This window comes from Eretmochelys imbricata, chromosome 26, assembly GCF_965152235.1.
Source record: "Eretmochelys imbricata isolate rEreImb1 chromosome 26, rEreImb1.hap1, whole genome shotgun sequence".
NCBI classification, from domain to species: Eukaryota; Metazoa; Chordata; order Testudines; family Cheloniidae; genus Eretmochelys; species Eretmochelys imbricata.
In genome coordinates this window covers 15629966-15650442 of record NC_135597.1, presented here as the reverse complement: position 1 = coordinate 15650442, position 20477 = coordinate 15629966, and positions in this window count along the sequence as shown.

Below are 20477 nucleotides of genomic sequence, written 5' to 3'. Positions count from 1 at the left end.
CGAGATGAGACAGGGATGGTGGCGTTACAGAGACAGAGAGGGGACCAAGAAACGCTTCTGGTGAAGGTTTTATAGTGGCGGCATGTTTTGCAGCAGCAACAAGTGCATTACCTTTTGCCACCTCGGTGTCTGCCGCTGAGTGGCCAGTACACTTAACAATTGCCAAGGCAGACGGTAGTAAAACTGCATACAGGAGGGCGGCAATGTAGGGGCCATTCTTGATAGGGGTACCAGTAGAGGTAAGAAAACCTCGAGCCTGCCAGAGGGTGCCAAAGTCATGCACAACCCCAAAGGCATACCGAGAATCAGTAAAAATAGTGGCAGAGAGCCCCTCGGCTAGAAAGCAGGCACGGGTGAGGGCAATCAGTTCAGCCACCTGGGCAGAGGTCACAGAGGGTAAGGGCGCAGCTTCTATGGTCTCAGAGAGAGAGACCACAGCGTACCCTGCAAGAAGGTGGCCTTGGTCATTTCTATAACAGGCCCCATCAGTGAATAATACCAGGTCAGAGTTAGGGAGAGGTACATCTGAAAGGGCGGGGCGCGGGACAGTGATAGCGGAGACAGTTGCAAGGCAGTCATGGGGTTCACCATCACTAGGTAAAGGAAGAAGGGTAGCAGGGTTTAACCGGGAGCAGCGCTTAATAGTGATATGTGAGGCTGAAAGCAGCAAAAGTTCATACCTAGTGAGGCGAGCAGAGGAGAGGTGAGCAGTAAATAGAATAGCCAAGTTTGCATAGCAAGTCCCATCCCAGAAGGTTTGCAGGGGTGGAATCAGAGAGGAGGAATGCATGCTCCTCAGAGAGGGGACTGACCTGAACAGACAAAGGTTTTGAGAGGGGAAAAGAGGTAGGGATCCCTGTAATGCCAACAGCAGACACAGATTTTCCAGATCGGGGAACCTCAGGCAAGTCAGTGGTGCGGATTGTAGAAAGAGAAGCTCCAGTATCAACAAGGAAAGGGAGAGAGAGATCATTTACAGTCAGGACACTTTCTCCAGTAGGGGACAGAGGTAATAAGGGAGCTAAAACTTTGTGAGGTTCCCCAGCATCCCATCATTGTTGGGGTGAAAAATAGGGTTGGGGATCAGCTGGAGGAACCAGCGGGGGGTTCACTTGATTTCCCATACAATTATTAGGTTGTCTTGGACACTCTTTTTTCCAGTGTCCAGGCTGTTTACAGTAGTTACAAACCCCAGTTAATCCAGCCCCCCGCCCCCTTCCGCAACCCCGTCCCTGTCCCCGGTATGGTCTGCTTAGTCCTGAATAATGCTGTATCTGCTGAGCCATTAACTTTTGGGAGGACTGTTCCTCCTTTCCTTTTAAAGTGCGGTGGCAACGCTCTGCTATTGCCATCAATTTGTCCATGGTTTCAGGCTCCCATCCCACACTTATTCGTTTTAACATGCTGCCTGTGGCAGGGAGAAGACCATCAACAAATGCATGTGCCAAGGCCCCCTGCCCATTTACATCGGGCTCTTGTATTCCTGAATGTTGTAGGAAAATATCAGTTAGCTGGGACCTGTAGTCGCCTGGGCTTTCTCCTTGCCCTTGCTTACCGCAAGGTATTGCTGTCCAGTTTGTTTTAGGAGACCACGCTTTGGGAATGGCTTGATGTAGGCGCTTCCAAAGAGCCATACACCGGTCTCTGGATGCCGAATCTGGGCCAGTACTTTTTATGGTTGAGTGGCCAGCTGAGGCACGCCAGTCTGCGGCAGCCAACCATTTTTCATAATAACTGGCAGGAGCTAACAATTTACACAGTTGGAGGAGATCTGTCTCAGAGGGTTCATAGGTTTCACAGATTAACAGAAACTCCTCAGCAAATTTGACAGAGTTTTCCTGTGGTTTGGGAAAACTTTTAACTATAGATAAAAGTTCCGTACGAGTCCAGGGCTTATAATCCCATATGGACTCACTTTCTCCCATCTTAAGGACTCGTAAGGGTGCCACAACAGTTTGATCAGAGTCTCTCATTAACCTCCCATCAGGTTCTCTTTTCCAAGAAGAGATGTCAAGAGAATCTTTGCAGTCTGCTTTGGATTTCTTCTTCATAATATTTTGCAGAGCTGCGAGGCCAATGAGGGTATCTTCTTCACTTTCATTATCTGTAGTCACTGAAGAGTTTTCCTTTTCTGATTTCTTATTTGCGCAGGAGTATGGTGGGGGTCGGGTTTGATCCGGATCATTGCTCAGGACTGGGCAAAGGGGAGCGCTCGGACTAGTGGTGGGAGAGACTGCATCCAATTGAACTGTTAGTTTTTTGATAGAATTTTTAAGAGAGGTGAGTTTTGACTCAGTCCATCTATGATTTGCCTCTTCCCACCACTGCATGAAGCAGTCTACTTCTCCTCTCTCCAATTTGGTTTTTGGGAGGATGAGTTTGCTTTTTAAAGCGTCCACTCGATCCTTGTCCCAAGAACCTAACAGTGGCCACTGTAATTTGGGGTTCTCTAGAGCTAATTTGGACCATTTTTCAAGAAACCTACAAGAGTCTGGACCCCTCCTAAAATACATAAAATAAGCTGGAGTTCCCTTAGGGAACTGTTCTACCTTAGACTTCTGATTACCCATCCAGGAGGACTTCACACAGCACTCACACAAGAAGGAAATTCGGGCTCAGCAGAGCGGTACCCGGTGCAACACACAGAAAGGAGCCCACAGGCTACGGCCTCAACTGCCCTTGCTTTCACACCAGGGGTTATACCCAAGGCATGGTGCGGCTGCAGCTGTGCAGATTCCACTTATTCAGACCGTGGGGACGGGGACCCCTTGGTCAGCCAGTCTCCGGACAGAGATGGCTCCCAGATTCACACACACACCACGGGGAAGACGGATAGACACAAAGACAAGACAGTCCTCAAACCGGTTAAAGCACAAAAATAATAATTATCTGAGACGTCTGATTCCAGAAGCTGGATCCAAAGACCCCTACCCGAACAGAGTGGGAACCAACAAGTTCAAAGGCGTAGACTGCACTGCTGCTGTGTACCTTTCTGTCTTGTGGAGGATCGCTTGGACTAAGCGTCCAGGCACCAGCTGCCACGATCATCCTGCAAGGCAGTCAGGGATCACACAGCCTCAGTGAAGCAGCTTGCCATCTCGGTGGAACCTCCAAATTGTCAAAGTTTGACTCAGACTCACAATTTATCAGACCTCACTGTTTTATTAGCAAAGCTGCTCTGCTAATACATTTAGAAGTGAGCCCCCGGAGTGGGGCTTGTGTCTCTTAATTTATACAGTTTTTGGAGAACAAGTTACAGAGAAGTTACAGACAAAAGAAGAAAAAATATTTTAGTCACCACCCTTCGAGATCCCTGAGACCAGTCACATATCTTCAATTACCTGCCACCCTTAACAATCTCCTTTAACAGCTTCCAGTTAACTTAACTAATTGCCCTTCACACCTTCCATTCTGATGCCTGCTTCTTAGAGGTGCTGCCTCTATCTTAATTGCTTCTCCATTCAAAAGCTAACTGTCCCTACGTGTGCTCCCTCAGATACTTTGTAACATGTTTTGGCATGCCTTCTCATATACAATGTATCCAGCATGTCCCCTTATACAACGTTATACTTATACAATGTTATACTTCGACACTACCCTCCAGCGTATCTACCTCTCCTCCCAGTTTAGTGTCATCTGCAAACTTGCTGAGGGTGCAATCCACACCATCCTCCAGATCATTAATGAAGATATTGAACAAAACCGGCCCCAGGACCGAACCCTGGGGCACTCCACTTGATACCGGCTGCCAACTAGACATGGAGCCATTGATCACTACCCGTTGAGCCCGACAATCTAGCCAGCTTTCTATCCAACTTATAGTCCATTCATCCAGCCCATACTTCTTTAACTTCCTGGCAAGAATACTGTGGGAGACTGGGTCAAAAGCTTTGCTAAAGTCAAGGAACAACACGTCCACTGCTTTCCCCTCATCCACAGAGCCAGTTATCTCGTCATAGAAGGCAATTAGATTAGTCAGGCATGACTTGCCCTTGGTGAATCCATGCTGACTGTTCCTGATCACTTTCCTCTCCTCTAAGTGCTTCAGAATTGATTCCTTGAGGACCTGCTCCATGATATTTCCAGTGACTGAGGTGAGGCTGACTGGCCTGTAGTTCCCAGGATCCTCCTTCTTCCCTTTTTTAAAGATGGGCACTACATTAGCCTTTTTCCAGTCATCTGGGACCTCCCCCGATCACCATGAGTTTTCAAAGATAATGGCCAATGGCTCTGCAATCACATCCGCCAACTCCTTTAGCACTCTCGGATGCAACGCATCCGGCCCCATGGACTTGTGCACGTCCAGCTTTTCTAAATAGTCCCGAACCACTTCTTTCTCCACCGAGGGCTGGTCACCTCCTCCCCATGCTGTGCTGCCCAGTGCAGCAGTCTGGGAGCTGACCTTGTTCGTGAAGACAGAGGCAAAAATCATTGCAATACAACCGCATTTGCTCCAACCCCTCAGACAGAGACAAACACGTACAAGATCTCTATCAAGCGCTCTTACAACTACAATACCCACCGGCTGAGGTGAAGAAACAGATTGACAGAGCCAGAAGAGTTCCCAGAAGTTACCTACTACAGGACAGGCCTAACAAAGAAAATAACAGAACGCCACTAGCCATCACCTTCAGCCCCCAACTAAAACCCCTCCAACGCATTATTAAGGATCTACAACCTATCCTAAAGGATGACCCATCACTCTCACAAATCTTGGGAGACAGGCCAGTCCTTGCCTACAGACAGCCCCGCAACCTGAAGCGAATACTCACCAGCAACCACATACCACACAATAGAACCACTAACCCAGAAACTTATCCTTGCAACAAAGCCCGTTGCCAATTGTGCCCACATATCTATTCAGGGGACACCATCACAGGGCCTAATAACATCAGCCACACTATCAGAGGCTCGTTCACCTGCACATCCACCAATGTGATATATGCCATCATGTGCCAGCAATGCCCCTCTGCCATGTACATTGGTCAAACTGGACAGTCTCTACATAAAAGAATAAATTGACACAAATCAGATGTCAAGAATTATAACATTCATAAACCAGTCGGAGAACACTTCAATCTCTCTGGTCACGCGATTACAGACATGAAGGTTGCTATCTTAAAACAAAAAAACTTCAAATCCAGACTCCAGCGAGAAACTGCTGAATTGGAATTCATTTGCAAATTGGATACTATTAATTTAGGCTTAAATAGAGACTGGGAGTGGCTAAGTCATTATGCAAGGTAGCCTATTTCCTCTTGTTTTTTCCTACCCCCCGACCCCAGATGTTCTGGTTTAACTTGGATTTAAACTTGGAGAGTGGTCAGTTTGGATGAGCTATTACCAGCAGGAGAGTGAGTTTGTGTGTGTATGGGGGTGGGTTTTTGGAGGGGGGTGAGGGGGTGAGAGAACCTGGATTTGTGCAGGAAATGGCCCAACTTGATTATCATGCACATTGTGTAAAGAGTTGTCACTTTGGATGGGCTATCACCAGCAGGAGAGTGAATTTGTGTGGGGGGGTGGAGGGTGAGAAAACCTGGATTTGTGCTGGAAATGGCCTAACCTGATGATCACTTTAGATAAGCTATTACCAGCAGGACAGTGGGGTGGGAGGAGGTATTGTTTCATGGTCTCTGTGTATATATAAAGTCTGCTGCAGTTTCCACGGTATGCATCCAATGAAGTGAGCTGTAGCTCACGAAAGCTCATGCTCAAATAAATTGGTTAGTCTCTAAGGTGCCACAAGTACTCCTTTTCTTTTTGCGAATACAGACTAACACGGCTGCTACTCTGAAGCCTGAGTACATTAGCTTTTTCCACATCCTCTCTCACTAGGTTGCCTCCCTCATTCAGTAAGGGGTCCACGCTTTCCTTGACTTTCTTCTTGTTGCTAACATACCTGAAGAAACCCTTCTTATTACTCTTAACATCTCTTGCTAGCTGCAACTCCAGGTGTGATTTGGCCTTCCTGATTTCACTCCTGCATGCCCAAGCAATATTTTTATGCTCATCCCTGGTCATTTGTCCGATCTTCCACTTCTTGTAAGCTTCTTTTTTGTATTTAAGAGCAGCAAGGATTTCACTGTTAAGCCAAACTGGTCGCCTGCCATATTTACTATTCTTTCTACACATCGAGATGGTTTGTCCCTGTAACCTCAATAAGGATTCTTTAAAATACAGCCAGCTCTCCTGGACTCCTTTCCCCCTCATGTTATTCTCCCATTCTTCACATTGAGGAAGAGGGTAGATTTTTATGAGCTTGCACTGTGCAGATTTTTCTACACAGTGCAAGACAGTATTATTTTGGGGTGTGCATGTGAATGCTGGAGGAGTTCCTCTCACACAGAGCTGACTTCAGTCTGTGCCTGCAGCGGGGTGTGGCCCTACCTGTGTGCGTGCTGCAAGAGGCCAGAGAGCCTAATTCAGCAAAGCAGGGAGAGGGAACTGAGGCTGGTTGAGCAGGAGATGCTCAGTGAAATTCCAGTACATCAGGTGACATTCCGGATGGGGGCTCCAACCCATCACAGGGGTTGGTCCTGCTTTGAGCAGGGGGTTGGACTAGATACCTCCTGAGGTCTCTTCCAACCCTGATATTCTATGATTCTATGATCCGTGCTGAGTTCTCTCGTCACCAACTGCCTCTCCAACACACAGCATCAGCCTGGGGGGAGCTCTCCACTGCCTGGACCCCCACTCCCTGTTTCACCCCCAAACCCTGGCACTCCCCCAGCTCCCCACCCCCTTGCTGCACCATCCCCTGGGTCACATGCACCTGAACACAAGCCTGCTACCAACCCCCCAGCATCCTCTAACACCACCTCCCCTGCCCATGCCCTCCACTCTTAAGCGAGCGTCCAGAGTACCCAGGCATTGGGCAGGCCCTAGGGAGGGAATTTTATCCTGTAGCACTGAGGGGTGAGACACCTGGTCTTTCAGGGGTCCGGCTGGCTGGGGTGCCCAGCTGTGGGCACGGTGCAAGCCTGCAGGGACTCTAGGGTTCACACCCCTGGAGTGTTGGAATCCGGGCACTGGATGAAAATGAATCCACTAAGCAAACTGTGAGGCTCATGTGGGACCTAACTGTGAGCCTGCAATTGAGGGGGCTGGGGGCAGGGCTGGCTATTTAAACCCAAACCATAATTGGAGCCTAATTAGGCTCCCAACCTAAGACAGCTTCCCTTATTATTAGCATCTCTCCTGTGGTGAATGATTCTGGGTCATTCCCAGCTCCTCAGCTGGGGTAACCGGGCCCAGAGCTGCAGGAGGCCCCCCAGCTGGAGGCCCAGCAACCGTCCCCACCACCCAGGTGTGCAGGGGATGGAGCACCAGATCCAAGAGGTGTTTCGGTGCCTAACTCCCTTGGGGAGGATGCAGAGGGGTGACTGGGCCAAATCCGTGTGAAGTGCAACCCCATGCACTGGGTCTGTCTCCATCTGCAGAGGGCAGACAGGGCAAACCTGGGGGTGCTGAGATCTGCTTCAGGCACTGCAAAGGCTGGGAGGTATTTGCCTGACATCTCTGAGCTCACCGCCAGTCCAGCTGCCCCCTGCGCCCCCGCATCTGCCGCTGATCCGGCTGCCCCCCCCACCTCCCCTGCCCATTCAGTTGCCCCCTGTGCTCCCCCCCCAGCTGCCCAACAGCTGATCTGGCTGCCTCCACCTCAACCTCCCCTGCCGGTCCAGCTTCCCCCTGCACCCCCAGCTGCCCCCTGTACCCCCAGATGACCCTGCGCTCCCCCTGGCTGATCTGGCTGCCCCCCTGCACCCTCCCAGACAGTCCACTTGCTCCCCATACCTACCTGGCCAGACCAGCTGCCCCCTGCACCCCCCCCAGCTGCCCCCTAGTTGATCCGGCTGCCCCCCCCCCCACCGTCCCTGCCAGTCCAGCTGCCCCCCCATACCCACCTGGCCAGTCCATATGCCCCCTGCACTCCCTCTGGCTGATCCAGCTGCCCCCCTGACTCCCCACCCCCAGTCAGCCCAGCTGCCTCCCTGTGCCCCCTGGCTGGACCAGCTGAAACCCCTGCGTGCCCCCACCATCCATCTGCCTCCCTCCCCCACCCCACTCCATGGCTGGTCCAGCTGACATCCCTCTGTCCCACTGCTCCCATGCCCCTGCCAGCATGCCATGTGCTTACTTGTGCTGCCATCTACAGGCCAGTGCCCAGCAATGCACCCTGCCACCCAGGCCCCAGGGCTGCAGCTGTCCTGACTCAGAGCTTGGGGGCAGAGCCTGGAGGGTTGCTCTTTGCTGGCCTGGGTACTGCAGCTCCTGGGGCTCAGCCCTGCCCAGGAGACGGGGCCCCACAGCCACAGGACGAACACAGACCTAGAGACCCCAGGTCACCGCAGGCAGCAGGGGCCAGAGCCAGGGGCCAGGCTGATGCAGCTGCTGTCTGCAATGGGGGCCGGGGCCAGTGGAGTGCAGGGACCTGTCCCTGGCTGTGAATAAGGAGCAGAGGGCTCTGCACACACTAGCCATGAGAGCACGGCCTTGTTGGGGGGACATGCGATCCTGGGGTTAAGCAGGGGACAGCAAAGGGCACAGAGTCAGGGCGGCAGGGGCCCCTGTAGGGAGCTGCAGCTAGGAGAGAGGCTGAATGTGTGCGGCAGTGCAGGAGAATCGCCCAGCCTCAGGGCCATAGCTTCACTGACCAGAGAGGCAACAAGGGGATCGGCTAGAGCCAATCAGGGATGGGAAGAGGCAGGGGGATTGGATAGAGCCCATTGGGGATGGGAAGAGGCAGGGGGATCAGCTAGAGCCTGTCGGGGTTGGGAAGAGACAGCAGGGATCAGGTAGAACCCATCGGGGATGGGAAGAGGCAGGGGCATTGGGTAAAGCCGGTCGGGGTTGGAAAGAGGCAGCAGGGATCAGGTAGAACCCATTGGGGATGGGACGAGGCAGGGGGATCAGGTAGAGCCCATCGGGGATGGGACGAGGCAGGGGGATCAGGTAGAGCCTGTCGGGGTTGGGAAGAGACAGCAGGGATCAGGTAGAACCCATTGGGGATGGGACGAGGCAGGGGGATCGGGTAGAGCCCATCGGGGATGGGAAGAGGCAGGGGCATCGGGTAGAGCCGGTCGGGGTTGGGAAGAGACAGCAGGGATCAGGTAGAACCCATCGGGGATGGGAAGAGGCAGGGGCATCGGGTAGAGCCCATCGGGGATGGGAAGAGGCAGGGGGATCAGGTAGAGCCCATCGGGGATGGGAAGAGGCAAGGGCATTGGGTAGAGCCGGTCGGGGTTGGGAAGAGGCAGCAGGGATCAGGTAGAACCCATTGGGGATGGGACGAGGCAGGGGGATCAGGTAGAGCCCATCGGGGATGGGACGAGGCAGGGGGATCAGGTAGAGCCCATCGGGGATGGGAAGAGGCAGGGGCATTGGCTAGAGCCGGTCGGGGTTGGGAAGAGGCAGGGAGATCAGGTAGAGCCTGTCGGGGATGGGAAGAGGCAGGGGCATCGGGTAGAGCCGGTCGGGGTTGGGAAGAGGCAGCAGGGATCAGGTAGAACCCATCGGGGATGGGAAGAGGCAGGGGCATCGGGTAGAGCCGGTCGGGGTTGGGAAGAGGCAGGGGGATCAGGTAGAGCCTGTCGGGGTTGGGAAGAGACAGCAGGGATCAGGTAGAACCCATCGGGGATGGGAAGAGGCAGGGGCATCGGGTAGAGCCCATCGGGGATGGGAAGAGGCAGGGGGATCAGGTAGAGCCCATCGGGGATGGGAAGAGGCAAGGGCATTGGGTAGAGCCGGTCGGGGTTGGGAAGAGGCAGCAGGGATCAGGTAGAACCCATTGGGGATGGGACGAGGCAGGGGGATCAGGTAGAGCCCATCGGGGATGGGACGAGGCAGGGGGATCAGGTAGAGCCCATCGGGGATGGGAAGAGGCAGGGGCATTGGCTAGAGCCGGTCGGGGTTGGGAAGAGGCAGGGGGATCAGGTAGAGCCTGTCGGGGATGGGAAGAGGCAGGGGCATCGGGTAGAGCCGGTCGGGGTTGGGAAGAGGCAGCAGGGATCAGGTAGAACCCATCGGGGATGGGAAGAGGCAGGGGCATCGGGTAGAGCCGGTCGGGGTTGGGAAGAGGCAGGGGGATCAGGTAGAGCCTGTCGGGGATGGGAAGAGGCAGGGGCATCGGGTAGAGCCGGTCGGGGTTGGGAAGAGGCAGCAGGGATCAGGTAGAACCCATTGGGGATGGGACAAGGCAGGGGGATCGGGTAGAACCCATTGGGGATGGGACGAGGCAGCGGGGATTGACTAGAGCCCATTGGAAATGGGATGAGGCAGGGGGATCAGGTGGAGCCAATCGGGGACGGGCAAGGCAGCAGGCAGAGGCACCCTAGAAGGCCACCATGTGTCCTGGCCAGGGGCTCCCCTGACCGCTGCCCCCTGGCCACGGGGCCCCTGGAGCTGCCCCTGCCCCCGAGCCTTGGCCAGGGTTCCCGGCAGGACGGTACTGTCAGGTGCAGAGATGGGGCTGGCCCAGGTGTGGCTTTGCTGCCTTGGCCAGCCCAGGGAACGTCTGGCAGCCGTGGGCCCCACGGGCCCCAGGAACACGTAGTCACAGCAGGCTGAGCTATGCTGGCCCATCTTGTGAAAGGTATTTGGGCACATGGAGGTCAAGGGGAGCTGGGTACCTAACTAGTTTTAAGGCTCTGGACCCAATGGCCTCCCACGCTTGTGCTCTGGCCTGGCTGAGCACAGGGGAAGGCAGCACCAGCTGGGGAGTCACCTATGTGCAGCCCAGCCCCGTCTGCTCTCCTGGGTCCGGCCTGGAGACCAGCCCTCCACCTGTCCCAACTGGCGAAAACAAGGCGCAGGCCCTGCTGAGCCAGGCCCAGGTGCCAGTGGAGCCTAGGGAGGGTAATGGCCTCACTCCTGATTTACACCAGTGTCACTGGCTGCAGGGTGGGGCAGGCCGCCTGCCCCTCACCCTGCACCTCGCTGCTGGTGCCTGCACCAGGGCAAAGTGGGTGCAGGGAGCTGCCCCTTCTAGGCTAACAGCTTGTAACCCTGGCAGGGCAGCTGTGTCAGCAACAACACTAGGTGCTGGGACCTGGGAGAATAGGGTCCTCAGTGGAGTGGCAGAGGAGGATCGGGCCCACAGAACCAAGGGAGGGGAGGATTGAGACCAGAAAGCCAGGGCCGAGGAGAATTGGGACCATGGAGGCAGGACAGGGGAGGATCAGGCCTGTGGGGCTGAGGCAGGGAAGGATCAGGCCCACAGTGCCAGGGTCATAGAATCATAGACTATCAGGGTTGGAAGGGACCTCAGGAGGTCATCTAGTCCAACCCCCTGCTCAAAGCAGGACCAAGCCCCAATTTTTGCCCCAGATCCCTAAATGGCCCCCTCAAGGATTGAACTCACAACCCTGGGTTTAGCAGGTCAATTCTCAAACCACTGAGCTATCCCGCCCCGCCCCCCCCCCCGGGAGGATCGGGCCCACCAAGCCAGGGCAGGGGAGGATCAGGCCCATGGTGCTGGGACAAGGGAGGATCGGGCCCACAGAGCCATGCAGAGGAGGATCGGGCCCACAGAGCCGAAGGATCGGGCCCAGCGCATACCCAAGCCTAGACACGCCCATCCCCAGCCTGGCTCAGCTCCTGACAGCCGCTGGCTGAGCTGGGCCGCCAGCCCCGTTCATGGGGGTCAGCGAGAGCCAAGTTGGGGGCCCTCTGCAGCAGCTCCTTCCCCTGTGCTGTGGGGAGGGGCAGGGGTCTGGGGCTGGGACGCGGATCTCCCAGTCTCCAGCACCCCTCCTGCCCCTGCTCCTCCCCAGGCTGGAGCGCAGCTCTCCGGCCCCGGGGGCCAAAGGTCAGTCACTCTGCACACAGGGGCCGGGGCTCCAGAGTGGGCACCGAGCCGCAGCGGCCGTCTGGGCTTGCTGCTGTCAAACCTGTCCGGCAGCCCTGTGCTGGCTCCTCCTCGTCCCAGAGCCGGGCTCAGGCTCTTCCGCTCCGCCGGCCCACGTTTCTGGAGCCGGCGGCAGGTCCCGTCACGCTCCCCACACACCTGCGCCCTGCACCCCTGGGCCTGGGGGAGAGCAGCCCTGAGGCCCCCTGCCCTTGGAGAAGGAGCCATGAGCCTGCCGGGCCAGGGGAGGCAGAACCAAGCGGCCCCGGGCCTGTGCACCTGCACCGAGCCCTGCCACGAGATGGGTAAGGAGAGAGCTGCTTTGCCCGCGGCACGGACGGGACGGGCTGGTTGGCAGGGGTGAAAGGGATTGTGGGACAACCTCCCAGCATGCGCTGAGGGCCCTGACTCCAGTCTAGCCCCCCCACCCCCCGCCAACACCTAGTTCCTTGGAGGAAGGGTTTAGGGGGCTTTCCACAGCACCAGGCCCTGCTAGCACTCATGCCCTGACATGGCAGGGGGGGTGGGGGGTTGGGGAATGCAGGTGGGCCCCCTGTGTGCTGGGAGGAGCTGTCCTGGGGGTGGTTGGGGGGTTGGAGAGGGAGGTCCTGGTCGGCCCCCCACTCTGCTCTGAGGCCCGGACCCCGGGGCTCAGAGCTGGGAAAGACCCACTTGGCGCATCCTCCCTTTCGAGCCCAGCCGGCACGTGAGGCCCCCAGCCGGGGTCCCGGACAGGCTAGAGGGTGTGAGGGGCTCGCCCAGTGCCCCTCATCGGGGTATCTGGCAACCGCTGAGAATTTAAATCTAGATAGAGCATGAAACCTCTGCCCCCTCCCCACCTGCATGAGGCTGTGTGCTGGGTGGGTGCAGAATGCGTCTGTGGGGGTGCATGTCAGTGTGACGGGGTCTCTAGGTGAGCGTGGTTGGGGCTGCCCGGCGTCTGTCATGCCCATGCCAGCTCCATGCCCATGGGGCAAGCCTGGCCCAGGCTGTGACAAGCCTGTTGCGACTGCAGCCCAGGCCCCTGGCATCCATGGGGCAAGAGCGTTAATAGTGTGATCAGAACTACAGGGTGACACCTCCGCCCGCTGGCCCCGGGGCTGAGACGCGCCGCCCACACCTGGAGGGGGGGTCCTGCAGCAAGCTGTGAGGAGCTGGCAGGGCCAGGAAGCACTTCCCCTTGAGTTTGGCCGCGCATGGACCACAGGGGCCCGGACGCTCACAGGCGCCACAGGGAAGCTGCTCTCGGTGGTAGGCTTGGGGAAGCCCCGACCAAAGTCAAGCTTTGTCATGCCGGGCACTGCCCAGCCCCCGCCCGAGATCAGGGCCCTGTCGTGCTGGGCACTGTCCAGACTCCGCCCGAGTTCAGAGCCCTGACGTGCCGGGCACTGCCCAGACATACCATGTACAGCTCCTGCCCAAGGATCTCCCAGTCTGTACAGACCAAGCATTGTTACAAACAGGCACAGAGAGGGGGCAGGACCGGCCTGTGCTCACATGGGGTCGGTAGCAGAGCCAGGAACCCTGATGTCCCAAGCACTAAGCTGGCGCCAGTCATTGGGCCATGCTCCCTTCCTGTGGCAGCGTGGGGCCCCGTGGGTCTGGTGTTGCAAGATCCCGCCCTGCCTCAGAGCAGGGAGTGAAAGTCTGGGCTGGAGACACACGGAGCCTGTCTCAGGAGAGGCTGGGGTGAGCTAGGGACAAGTGCCCTTGTTGAGTGTTGGCACCATGCCTGGCAGTAGACCGGCCGAAGCAGCCGCAGCCCCAGCTGGGGCGTTCACCATCCATGGGCCGGAGCCTGGACCAATGCAAAACTCCCACGGATGCCAGTTGGGGTCATGGCAGAGGAAGGGGTTGGGGGACCTGGCCTGGAGCCCTGGTCCCTGCCCACAGTGCTGGCATGGCAGGCAGGGCACGCAGCTGTCTTGTGGCACAGAGGGCTGGGCGAGGGTGGTTCTGTGGGTCTCTTTATTTGTGCTGGGACTTGCTAATGCCTGGCCTGTCTGGGTCTGCAGCCGCCGAGCCTGGCCACACAGCGTCCCTGAGTGTGTTACTGTTGGCATGGATCCTCGCTGCCACCCACACCAGCCTAGTAGCTGGCTGGGGAGGAAAAGGCCGGCTGGCTTCATCCAGCCAGGTGCCCCCTGGCCCTGCTCACAGTCAGGATCTAGGCACATGTGTGTGGGGGGGGCTTGGGGGGTATCTTACCCCCTCTGGGGCACCAGCAGGACCATAGAATCATAGACTCTCAGGGGGGAAGGGACCTCAGGACGTCATCTAGTCCAACCCCCTGTGCAAAGCAGGGCCAATCCCCAATTTTTGCCCCAGATCCCTAAATGGCCCCCTCAAGGATTGAACTCACAACCCTGGGTTTAGCAGGCCAATGCTCAAACCACTGAGCGATCCCTCCCCGCACAAGTAGCCTCATGCCCGTGCAGGGCCAGAGTAGCCGGCAGAGTCTGTCTCTAGGAGTCGGTGATGCGGCATGTGGGGTTTCCTCGGTGGCAGCTGCGCGGCAGGGGATCGGTCCCCAGGCCTCTCCCTGCACGCAGCCTTGGCGTCACTGGGGGTCCGTAGCTCCCTGGTGGCGTCTGCAGGGGGCTGCAGCCAGAGACGCCGAGGAACTAGGCATGCTGGGTGGCGGGAGGGGATCCAGGCAGGGAGAGATCCCCGAACCTGAACCCTTCAAACCCCAAATGGCACCAGAATAAACCAGTGCAGAGAGAGCGTGTTAGCAGGTCCTGCAGCCCTTGGGCACAGGCCACCCCCAGGAGCCAGGCTGTGTGTCCCAGTGGTTAGCTGGGAGGCTGGTGGGGCAGGTGCTTGCCCTACCTGGAGTGGGGGGAAAGGGTTGGCTGGGCTCTGCCGTAGCTTCAGCTAGCGGGAACTCGGAAGCAGGGGCGGGGCTGGAGGGAAAATTGGGGTGGCTGTGACCAAGGGGCATCATCTGCGGGAGCATGTTTCTGTGAGCTTCCCCTGCCTCCCCAGGATTACTCCTTCTCTCAGCCCCCCAGCCCATGAAGACAGCTCTCCCCCCCCACCCAGCCCCATGGAGTAGCAACCAAGGGAGTTGTCCAAGGTCATGCAGAAGCTCAGTGGCAGACCCAGGGACTGAATGCCTAGTCCAGGACCAGCCTTCTGCCACAGGACAGCTAGCCGGCTTTCGCAGGGCGGAGAGCGGGGTGCGCGGCGGGTGGGGACCCAGGAGAGCTGCTCTGGGGCCAGAGAAGAGCAGTCAGGGCGGTTCCCGGCTGTGTCAGGATGACGCCACAGATGTGTCGGAGCAGGGGAATAGCGCAGGTGGGTGGGATCCAGGCACAGCTCAGCGTGTGCGTGTCCGTGTCTGAGCGTGTGTGTGTCTGTGTGTGCCCGGCTCGGCGTGTGCGTGTCCGTGTCTGAGCGTGTGTGTGTCTGTGTGTGCCCAGCTCAGCGTGTGCGTGTCCGTGTCTGAGCGTGTGTGTCTGTGTGTGCCCGGCTCAGCGTGTGCGTGTCCATGTCTGAGCGTGTGTGTGTCTGTGTGTCCCCGGCTCAGCGTGTGCGTGTCCATGTCTGTGCGTGTGTGTCTGTGTGTGCCCGGCTCAGCGTGTGCGTGTCCATGTCTGAGCGTGTGTGTGTCTGTGTGTGCCCGGCTCAGCGTGTGCGTGTCCATGTCTGTGCGTGTGTGTCTGTGTGTGCCCAGCTCAGCGTGTGCGTGTCCATGTCTGAGCGTGTGTGTCTGTGTGTGCCCGGCTCAGCGTGTGCGTGTCCATGTCTGAGCGTGTGTGTGTCTGTGTGTGCCCGGCTCGGCGTGTGCGTGTCCATGTCTGTACGTGTGTGTCTGTGTGTGCCCGGCTCAGCGTGTGCGTGTCCGTGTCTGAGCGTGTGTGTCTGTGTGTGCCCGGCTCAGCGTGTGCGTGTCCATGTCTGTACGTGTGTGTCTGTGTGTGCCCGGCTCAGCGTGTGCGTGTCCATGTCTGTACGTGTGTGTCTGTGTGTGCCCGGCTCAGCGTGTGCGTGTCCATGTCTGTACGTGTGTGTCTGTGTGTGCCCGGCTCGGCGTGTGCGTGTCCATGTCTGTACGTGTGTGTCTGTGTGTGCCCAGCTCAGCGTGTGCGTGTCCGTGTCTGTACGTCTGTGTCTGTGTGTGCCCGGCTCAGCGTGTGCGTGTCCGTGTCTGAGCGTGTGTGTCTGTGTGTGCCCGGCTCAGCGTGTGCGTGTCCATGTCTGTGCGTGTGTGTGACTGTGTGTGCCCGGCTCGGCGTGTGCGTGTCCATGTCTGAGCGTGTGTGTCTGTGTGTGCCCGGCTCAGCGTGTGCGTGTCCATGTCTGAGCGTGTGTGTCTGTGTGTGCCCAGCTCAGCGTGTGCGTGTCCATGTCTGAGCGTGTGTGTCTGTGTGTGCCCGGCTCAGCGTGTGCGTGTCCATGTCTGTGCGTGTGTGTGACTGTGTGTGCCCGGCTCGGCGTGTGCGTGTCCGTGTCTGAGCGTGTGTGTGTCTGTGTGTGCCCGGCTCAGCGTGTGCGTGTCCATGTCTGAGCGTGTGTGACTGTGTGTGCCCGGCTCAGCGTGTGCGTGTCCATGTCTGTACGTGTGTGACTGTGTGTGCCCGGCTCAGCGTGTGTGTGTCCATGTCTGAGCGTGTGTGACTGTGTGTGCCCGGCTCAGCGTGTGCGTGTCCATGTCTGTACGTGTGTGTCTGTGTGTGCCCGGCTCAGCGTGTGCGTGTCCGTGTCTGAGCGTGTGTGTGTCTGTGTGTGCCCGGCTCAGCGTGTGCGTGTCCATGTCTGAGCGTGTGTGACTGTGTGTGCCCGGCTCAGCGTGTGCGTGTCCGTGTCTGAGCGTGTGTGTGTCTGTGTGTGCCCGGCTCAGCGTGTGCGTGTCCATGTCTGTACGTGTGTGTGTCCGTGTCTGTGCGTGTCCGTGTCTGTGTGTGCCCGGCTCAGCGTGTGCGTGTCCGTGTCTGAGCGTGTGTGTCTGTGTGTGCCCGGCTCAGCGTGTGCGTGTCCGTGTCTGTGCGTGTGTGTGTCTGTGTGTGCCCGGCTCAGCGTGTGCGTGTCCGTGTCTGAGCGTGTCCGTGTCTGTGTGTGCCCGGCTCAGCGTGTGCGTGTCCATGTCTGAGCGTGTGTGTCTGTGTGTGCCCGGCTCAGCGTGTGCGTGTCCATGTCTGTACGTGTGTGTGTCCGTGTCTGAGCGTGTCCGTGTCTGTGTGTGCCCGGCTCAGCGTGTGCGTGTCCATGTCTGAGCGTGTGTGTCTGTGTGTGCCCGGCTCAGCGTGTGCGTGTCCGTGTCTGTGCGTGTGTGTGTCTGTGTGTGCCCGGCTCAGCGTGTGCGTGTCCATGTCTGAGCGTGTGTGTCTGTGTGTGCCCGGCTCGGCGTGTGCGTGTCCATGTCTGAGCGTGTGTGTCTGTGTGTGCCCGGCTCAGCGTGTGCGTGTCCATGTCTGAGCGTGTGTGTCTGTGTGTGCCCGGCTCGGCGTGTGCGTGTCCATGTCTGAGCGTGTGTGTCTGTGTGTGCCCGGCTCAGCGTGTGCGTGTCCATGTCTGAGCGTGTGTGTCTGTGTGTGCCCGGCTCAGCGTGTGCGTGTCCGTGTCTGAGCGTGTGTGTCTGTGTGTGCCCGGCTCAGCGTGTGCGTGTCCGTGTCTGAGCGTGTGTGTGTCTGTGTGTGCCCGGTTCAGCGTGTGCGTGTCCATGTCTGTACGTGTGTGTCTGTGTGTGCCCGGCTCAGCGTGTGCGTGTCCGTGTCTGAGCGTGTGTGTGTCTGTGTGTGCCCGGCTCAGCGTGTACGTGTCCGTGTCTGTACGTGTGTGTCTGTGTGTGCCCGGCTCAGCGTGTGCGTGTCCATGTCTGTACGTGTGTGTCTGTGTGTGCCCGGCTCGGCGTGTGCGTGTCCGTGTCTGTACGTGTGTGTGACTGTGTGTGCCCGGCTCAGCGTGTGCGTGTCCATGTCTGAGCGTGTGTGTCTGTGTGTGCCCGGCTCAGCGTGTGCGTGTCCATGTCTGAGCGTGTGTGTCTGTGTGTGCCCGGCTCAGCGTGTGCGTGTCCATGTCTGAGCGTGTGTGTGTCTGTGTGTGCCCGGCTCAGCGTGTGCGTGTCCGTGTCTGTACGTGTGTGTGTCTGTGTGTGCCCGGCTCAGCGTGTGCGTGTCCATGTCTGTACGTGTGTGTCTGTGTGTGCCCGGCTCAGCGTGTGCGTGTCCGTGTCTGTACGTGTGTGTCTGTGTGTGCCCGGCTCAGCGTGTGCGTGTCCATGTCTGAGCGTGTGTGTGTCTGTGTGTGCCCGGCTCAGCGTGTGCGTGTCCGTGTCTGAGCGTGTGTGTGTCTGCGTGTGCCCGGCTCAGCGTGTGCGTGTCCATGTCTGTGCGTGTGTGTCTGTGTGTGCCCGGCTCAGCGTGTGCGTGTCCGTGTCTGTACGTGTGTGTCTGTGTGTGCCCGGCTCAGCGTGTGCGTGTCCATGTCTGAGCGTGTGTGTCTGTGTGTGCCCGGCTCAGCGTGTGCGTGTCCATGTCTGTACGTGTGTGTCTGTGTGTGCCCGGCTCGGCGTGTGCGTGTCCATGTCTGAGCGTGTGTGACTGTGTGTGCCCGGCTCAGCGTGTGCGTGTCCATGTCTGAGCGTGTGTGTCTGTGTGTGCCCGGCTCAGCGTGTGCGTGTCCGTGTCTGAGCGTGTGTGTCTGTGTGTGCCCGGCTCAGCGTGTGCGTGTCCGTGTCTGAGCGTGTGTGTGTCTGTGTGTGCCCGGCTCAGCGTGTGCGTGTCCATGTCTGTACGTGTGTGTCTGTGTGTGCCCGGCTCAGCGTGTGCGTGTCCGTGTCTGAGCGTGTGTGTGTCTGTGTGTGCCCGGCTCAGCGTGTACGTGTCCGTGTCTGTACGTGTGTGTCTGTGTGTGCCCGGCTCAGCGTGTGCGTGTCCATGTCTGTACGTGTGTGTCTGTGTGTGCCCGGCTCGGCGTGTGCGTGTCCGTGTCTGTACGTGTGTGTGACTGTGTGTGCCCGGCTCAGCGTGTGCGTGTCCATGTCTGAGCGTGTGTGTCTGTGTGTGCCCGGCTCAGCGTGTGCGTGTCCATGTCTGAGCGTGTGTGTCTGTGTGTGCCCGGCTCAGCGTGTGCGTGTCCATGTCTGAGCGTGTGTGTGTCTGTGTGTGCCCGGCTCAGCGTGTGCGTGTCCGTGTCTGTACGTGTGTGTGTCTGTGTGTGCCCGGCTCAGCGTGTGCGTGTCCATGTCTGTACGTGTGTGTCTGTGTGTGCCCGGCTCAGCGTGTGCGTGTCCGTGTCTGTACGTGTGTGTCTGTGTGTGCCCGGCTCAGCGTGTGCGTGTCCATGTCTGAGCGTGTGTGTGTCTGTGTGTGCCCGGCTCAGCGTGTGCGTGTCCGTGTCTGAGCGTGTGTGTGTCTGCGTGTGCCCGGCTCAGCGTGTGCGTGTCCATGTCTGTGCGTGTGTGTCTGTGTGTGCCCGGCTCAGCGTGTGCGTGTCCATGTCTGAGCGTGTGTGTCTGTGTGTGCCCGGCTCAGCGTGTGCGTGTCCATGTCTGAGCGTGTGTGTCTGTGTGTGCCCGGCTCAGCGTGTGCGTGTCCATGTCTGAGCGTGTGTGTCTGTGTGTGCCCGGCTCGGCGTGTGCGTGTCCATGTCTGAGCGTGTGTGTCTGTGTGTGCCCGGCTCGGCGTGTGCGTGTCCGTGTCTGAGCGTGTGTGTCTGTGTGTGCCCGGCTCGGCGTGTGCGTGTCCATGTCTGAGCGTGTGTGTCTGTGTGTGCCCGGCTCGGCGTGTGCGTGTCCATGTCTGAGCGTGTGTGTGTCTGTGTGTGCCCGGCTCAGCGTGTGCGTGTCCGTGTCTGTACGTGTGTGTCTGTGTGTGCCCGGCTCAGCGTGTGCGTGTCCATGTCTGAGCGTGTGTGTCTGTGTGTGCCCGGCTCGGCGTGTGCGTGTCCATGTCTGAGCGTGTGTGTGTCTGTGTGTGCCCGGCTCAGCGTGTGCGTGTCCGTGTCTGTACGTGTGTGTCTGTGTGTGCCCGGCTCAGCGTGTGCGTGTCCATGTCTGTACGTGTGTGTCTATGTGTGCCCGGCTCAGCGTGTGCGTGTCCATGTCTGTACGTGTGTGTCTGTGTGTGCCCGGCTCAGCGTGTGCGTGTCCATGTCTGAGCGTGTGTGTGTCTGTGTGTGCCCGGCTCAGCGTGTGCGTGTCCATGTCTGTACGTGTGTGTCTGTGTGTGCCTGGCTCAGCGTGTGCGTGTCCATGTCTGAGCGTGTGTGTCTGTGTGTGCCCAGCTCAGCGTGTGCGTGTCCATGTCTGAGCGTGTGTGTCTGTGTGTGCCCGGCTCAGCGTGTGCGTGTCCATGTCTGTACGTGTGTGTCTGTGTGTGCCCGGCTCAGCGTGTGCGTGTCCGTGTCTGTACGTGTGTGTCTGTGTGTGCCCGGCTCAGCGTGTGCGTGTCCATGTCTGAGCGTGTGTGTGTCTGTGTGTGCCCGGCTCAGCGTGTGCGTGTCCGTGTCTGAGCGTGTGTGTGTCTGCGTGTGCCCGGCTCAGCGTGTGCGTGTCCATGTCTGTGCGTGTGTGTCTGTGTGTGCCCGGCTCAGCGTGTGCGTGTCCATGTCTGAGCGTGTGTGTCTGTGTGTGCCCGGCTCAGCGTGTGCGTGTCCATGTCTGAGCGTGTGTGTCTGTGTGTGCCCG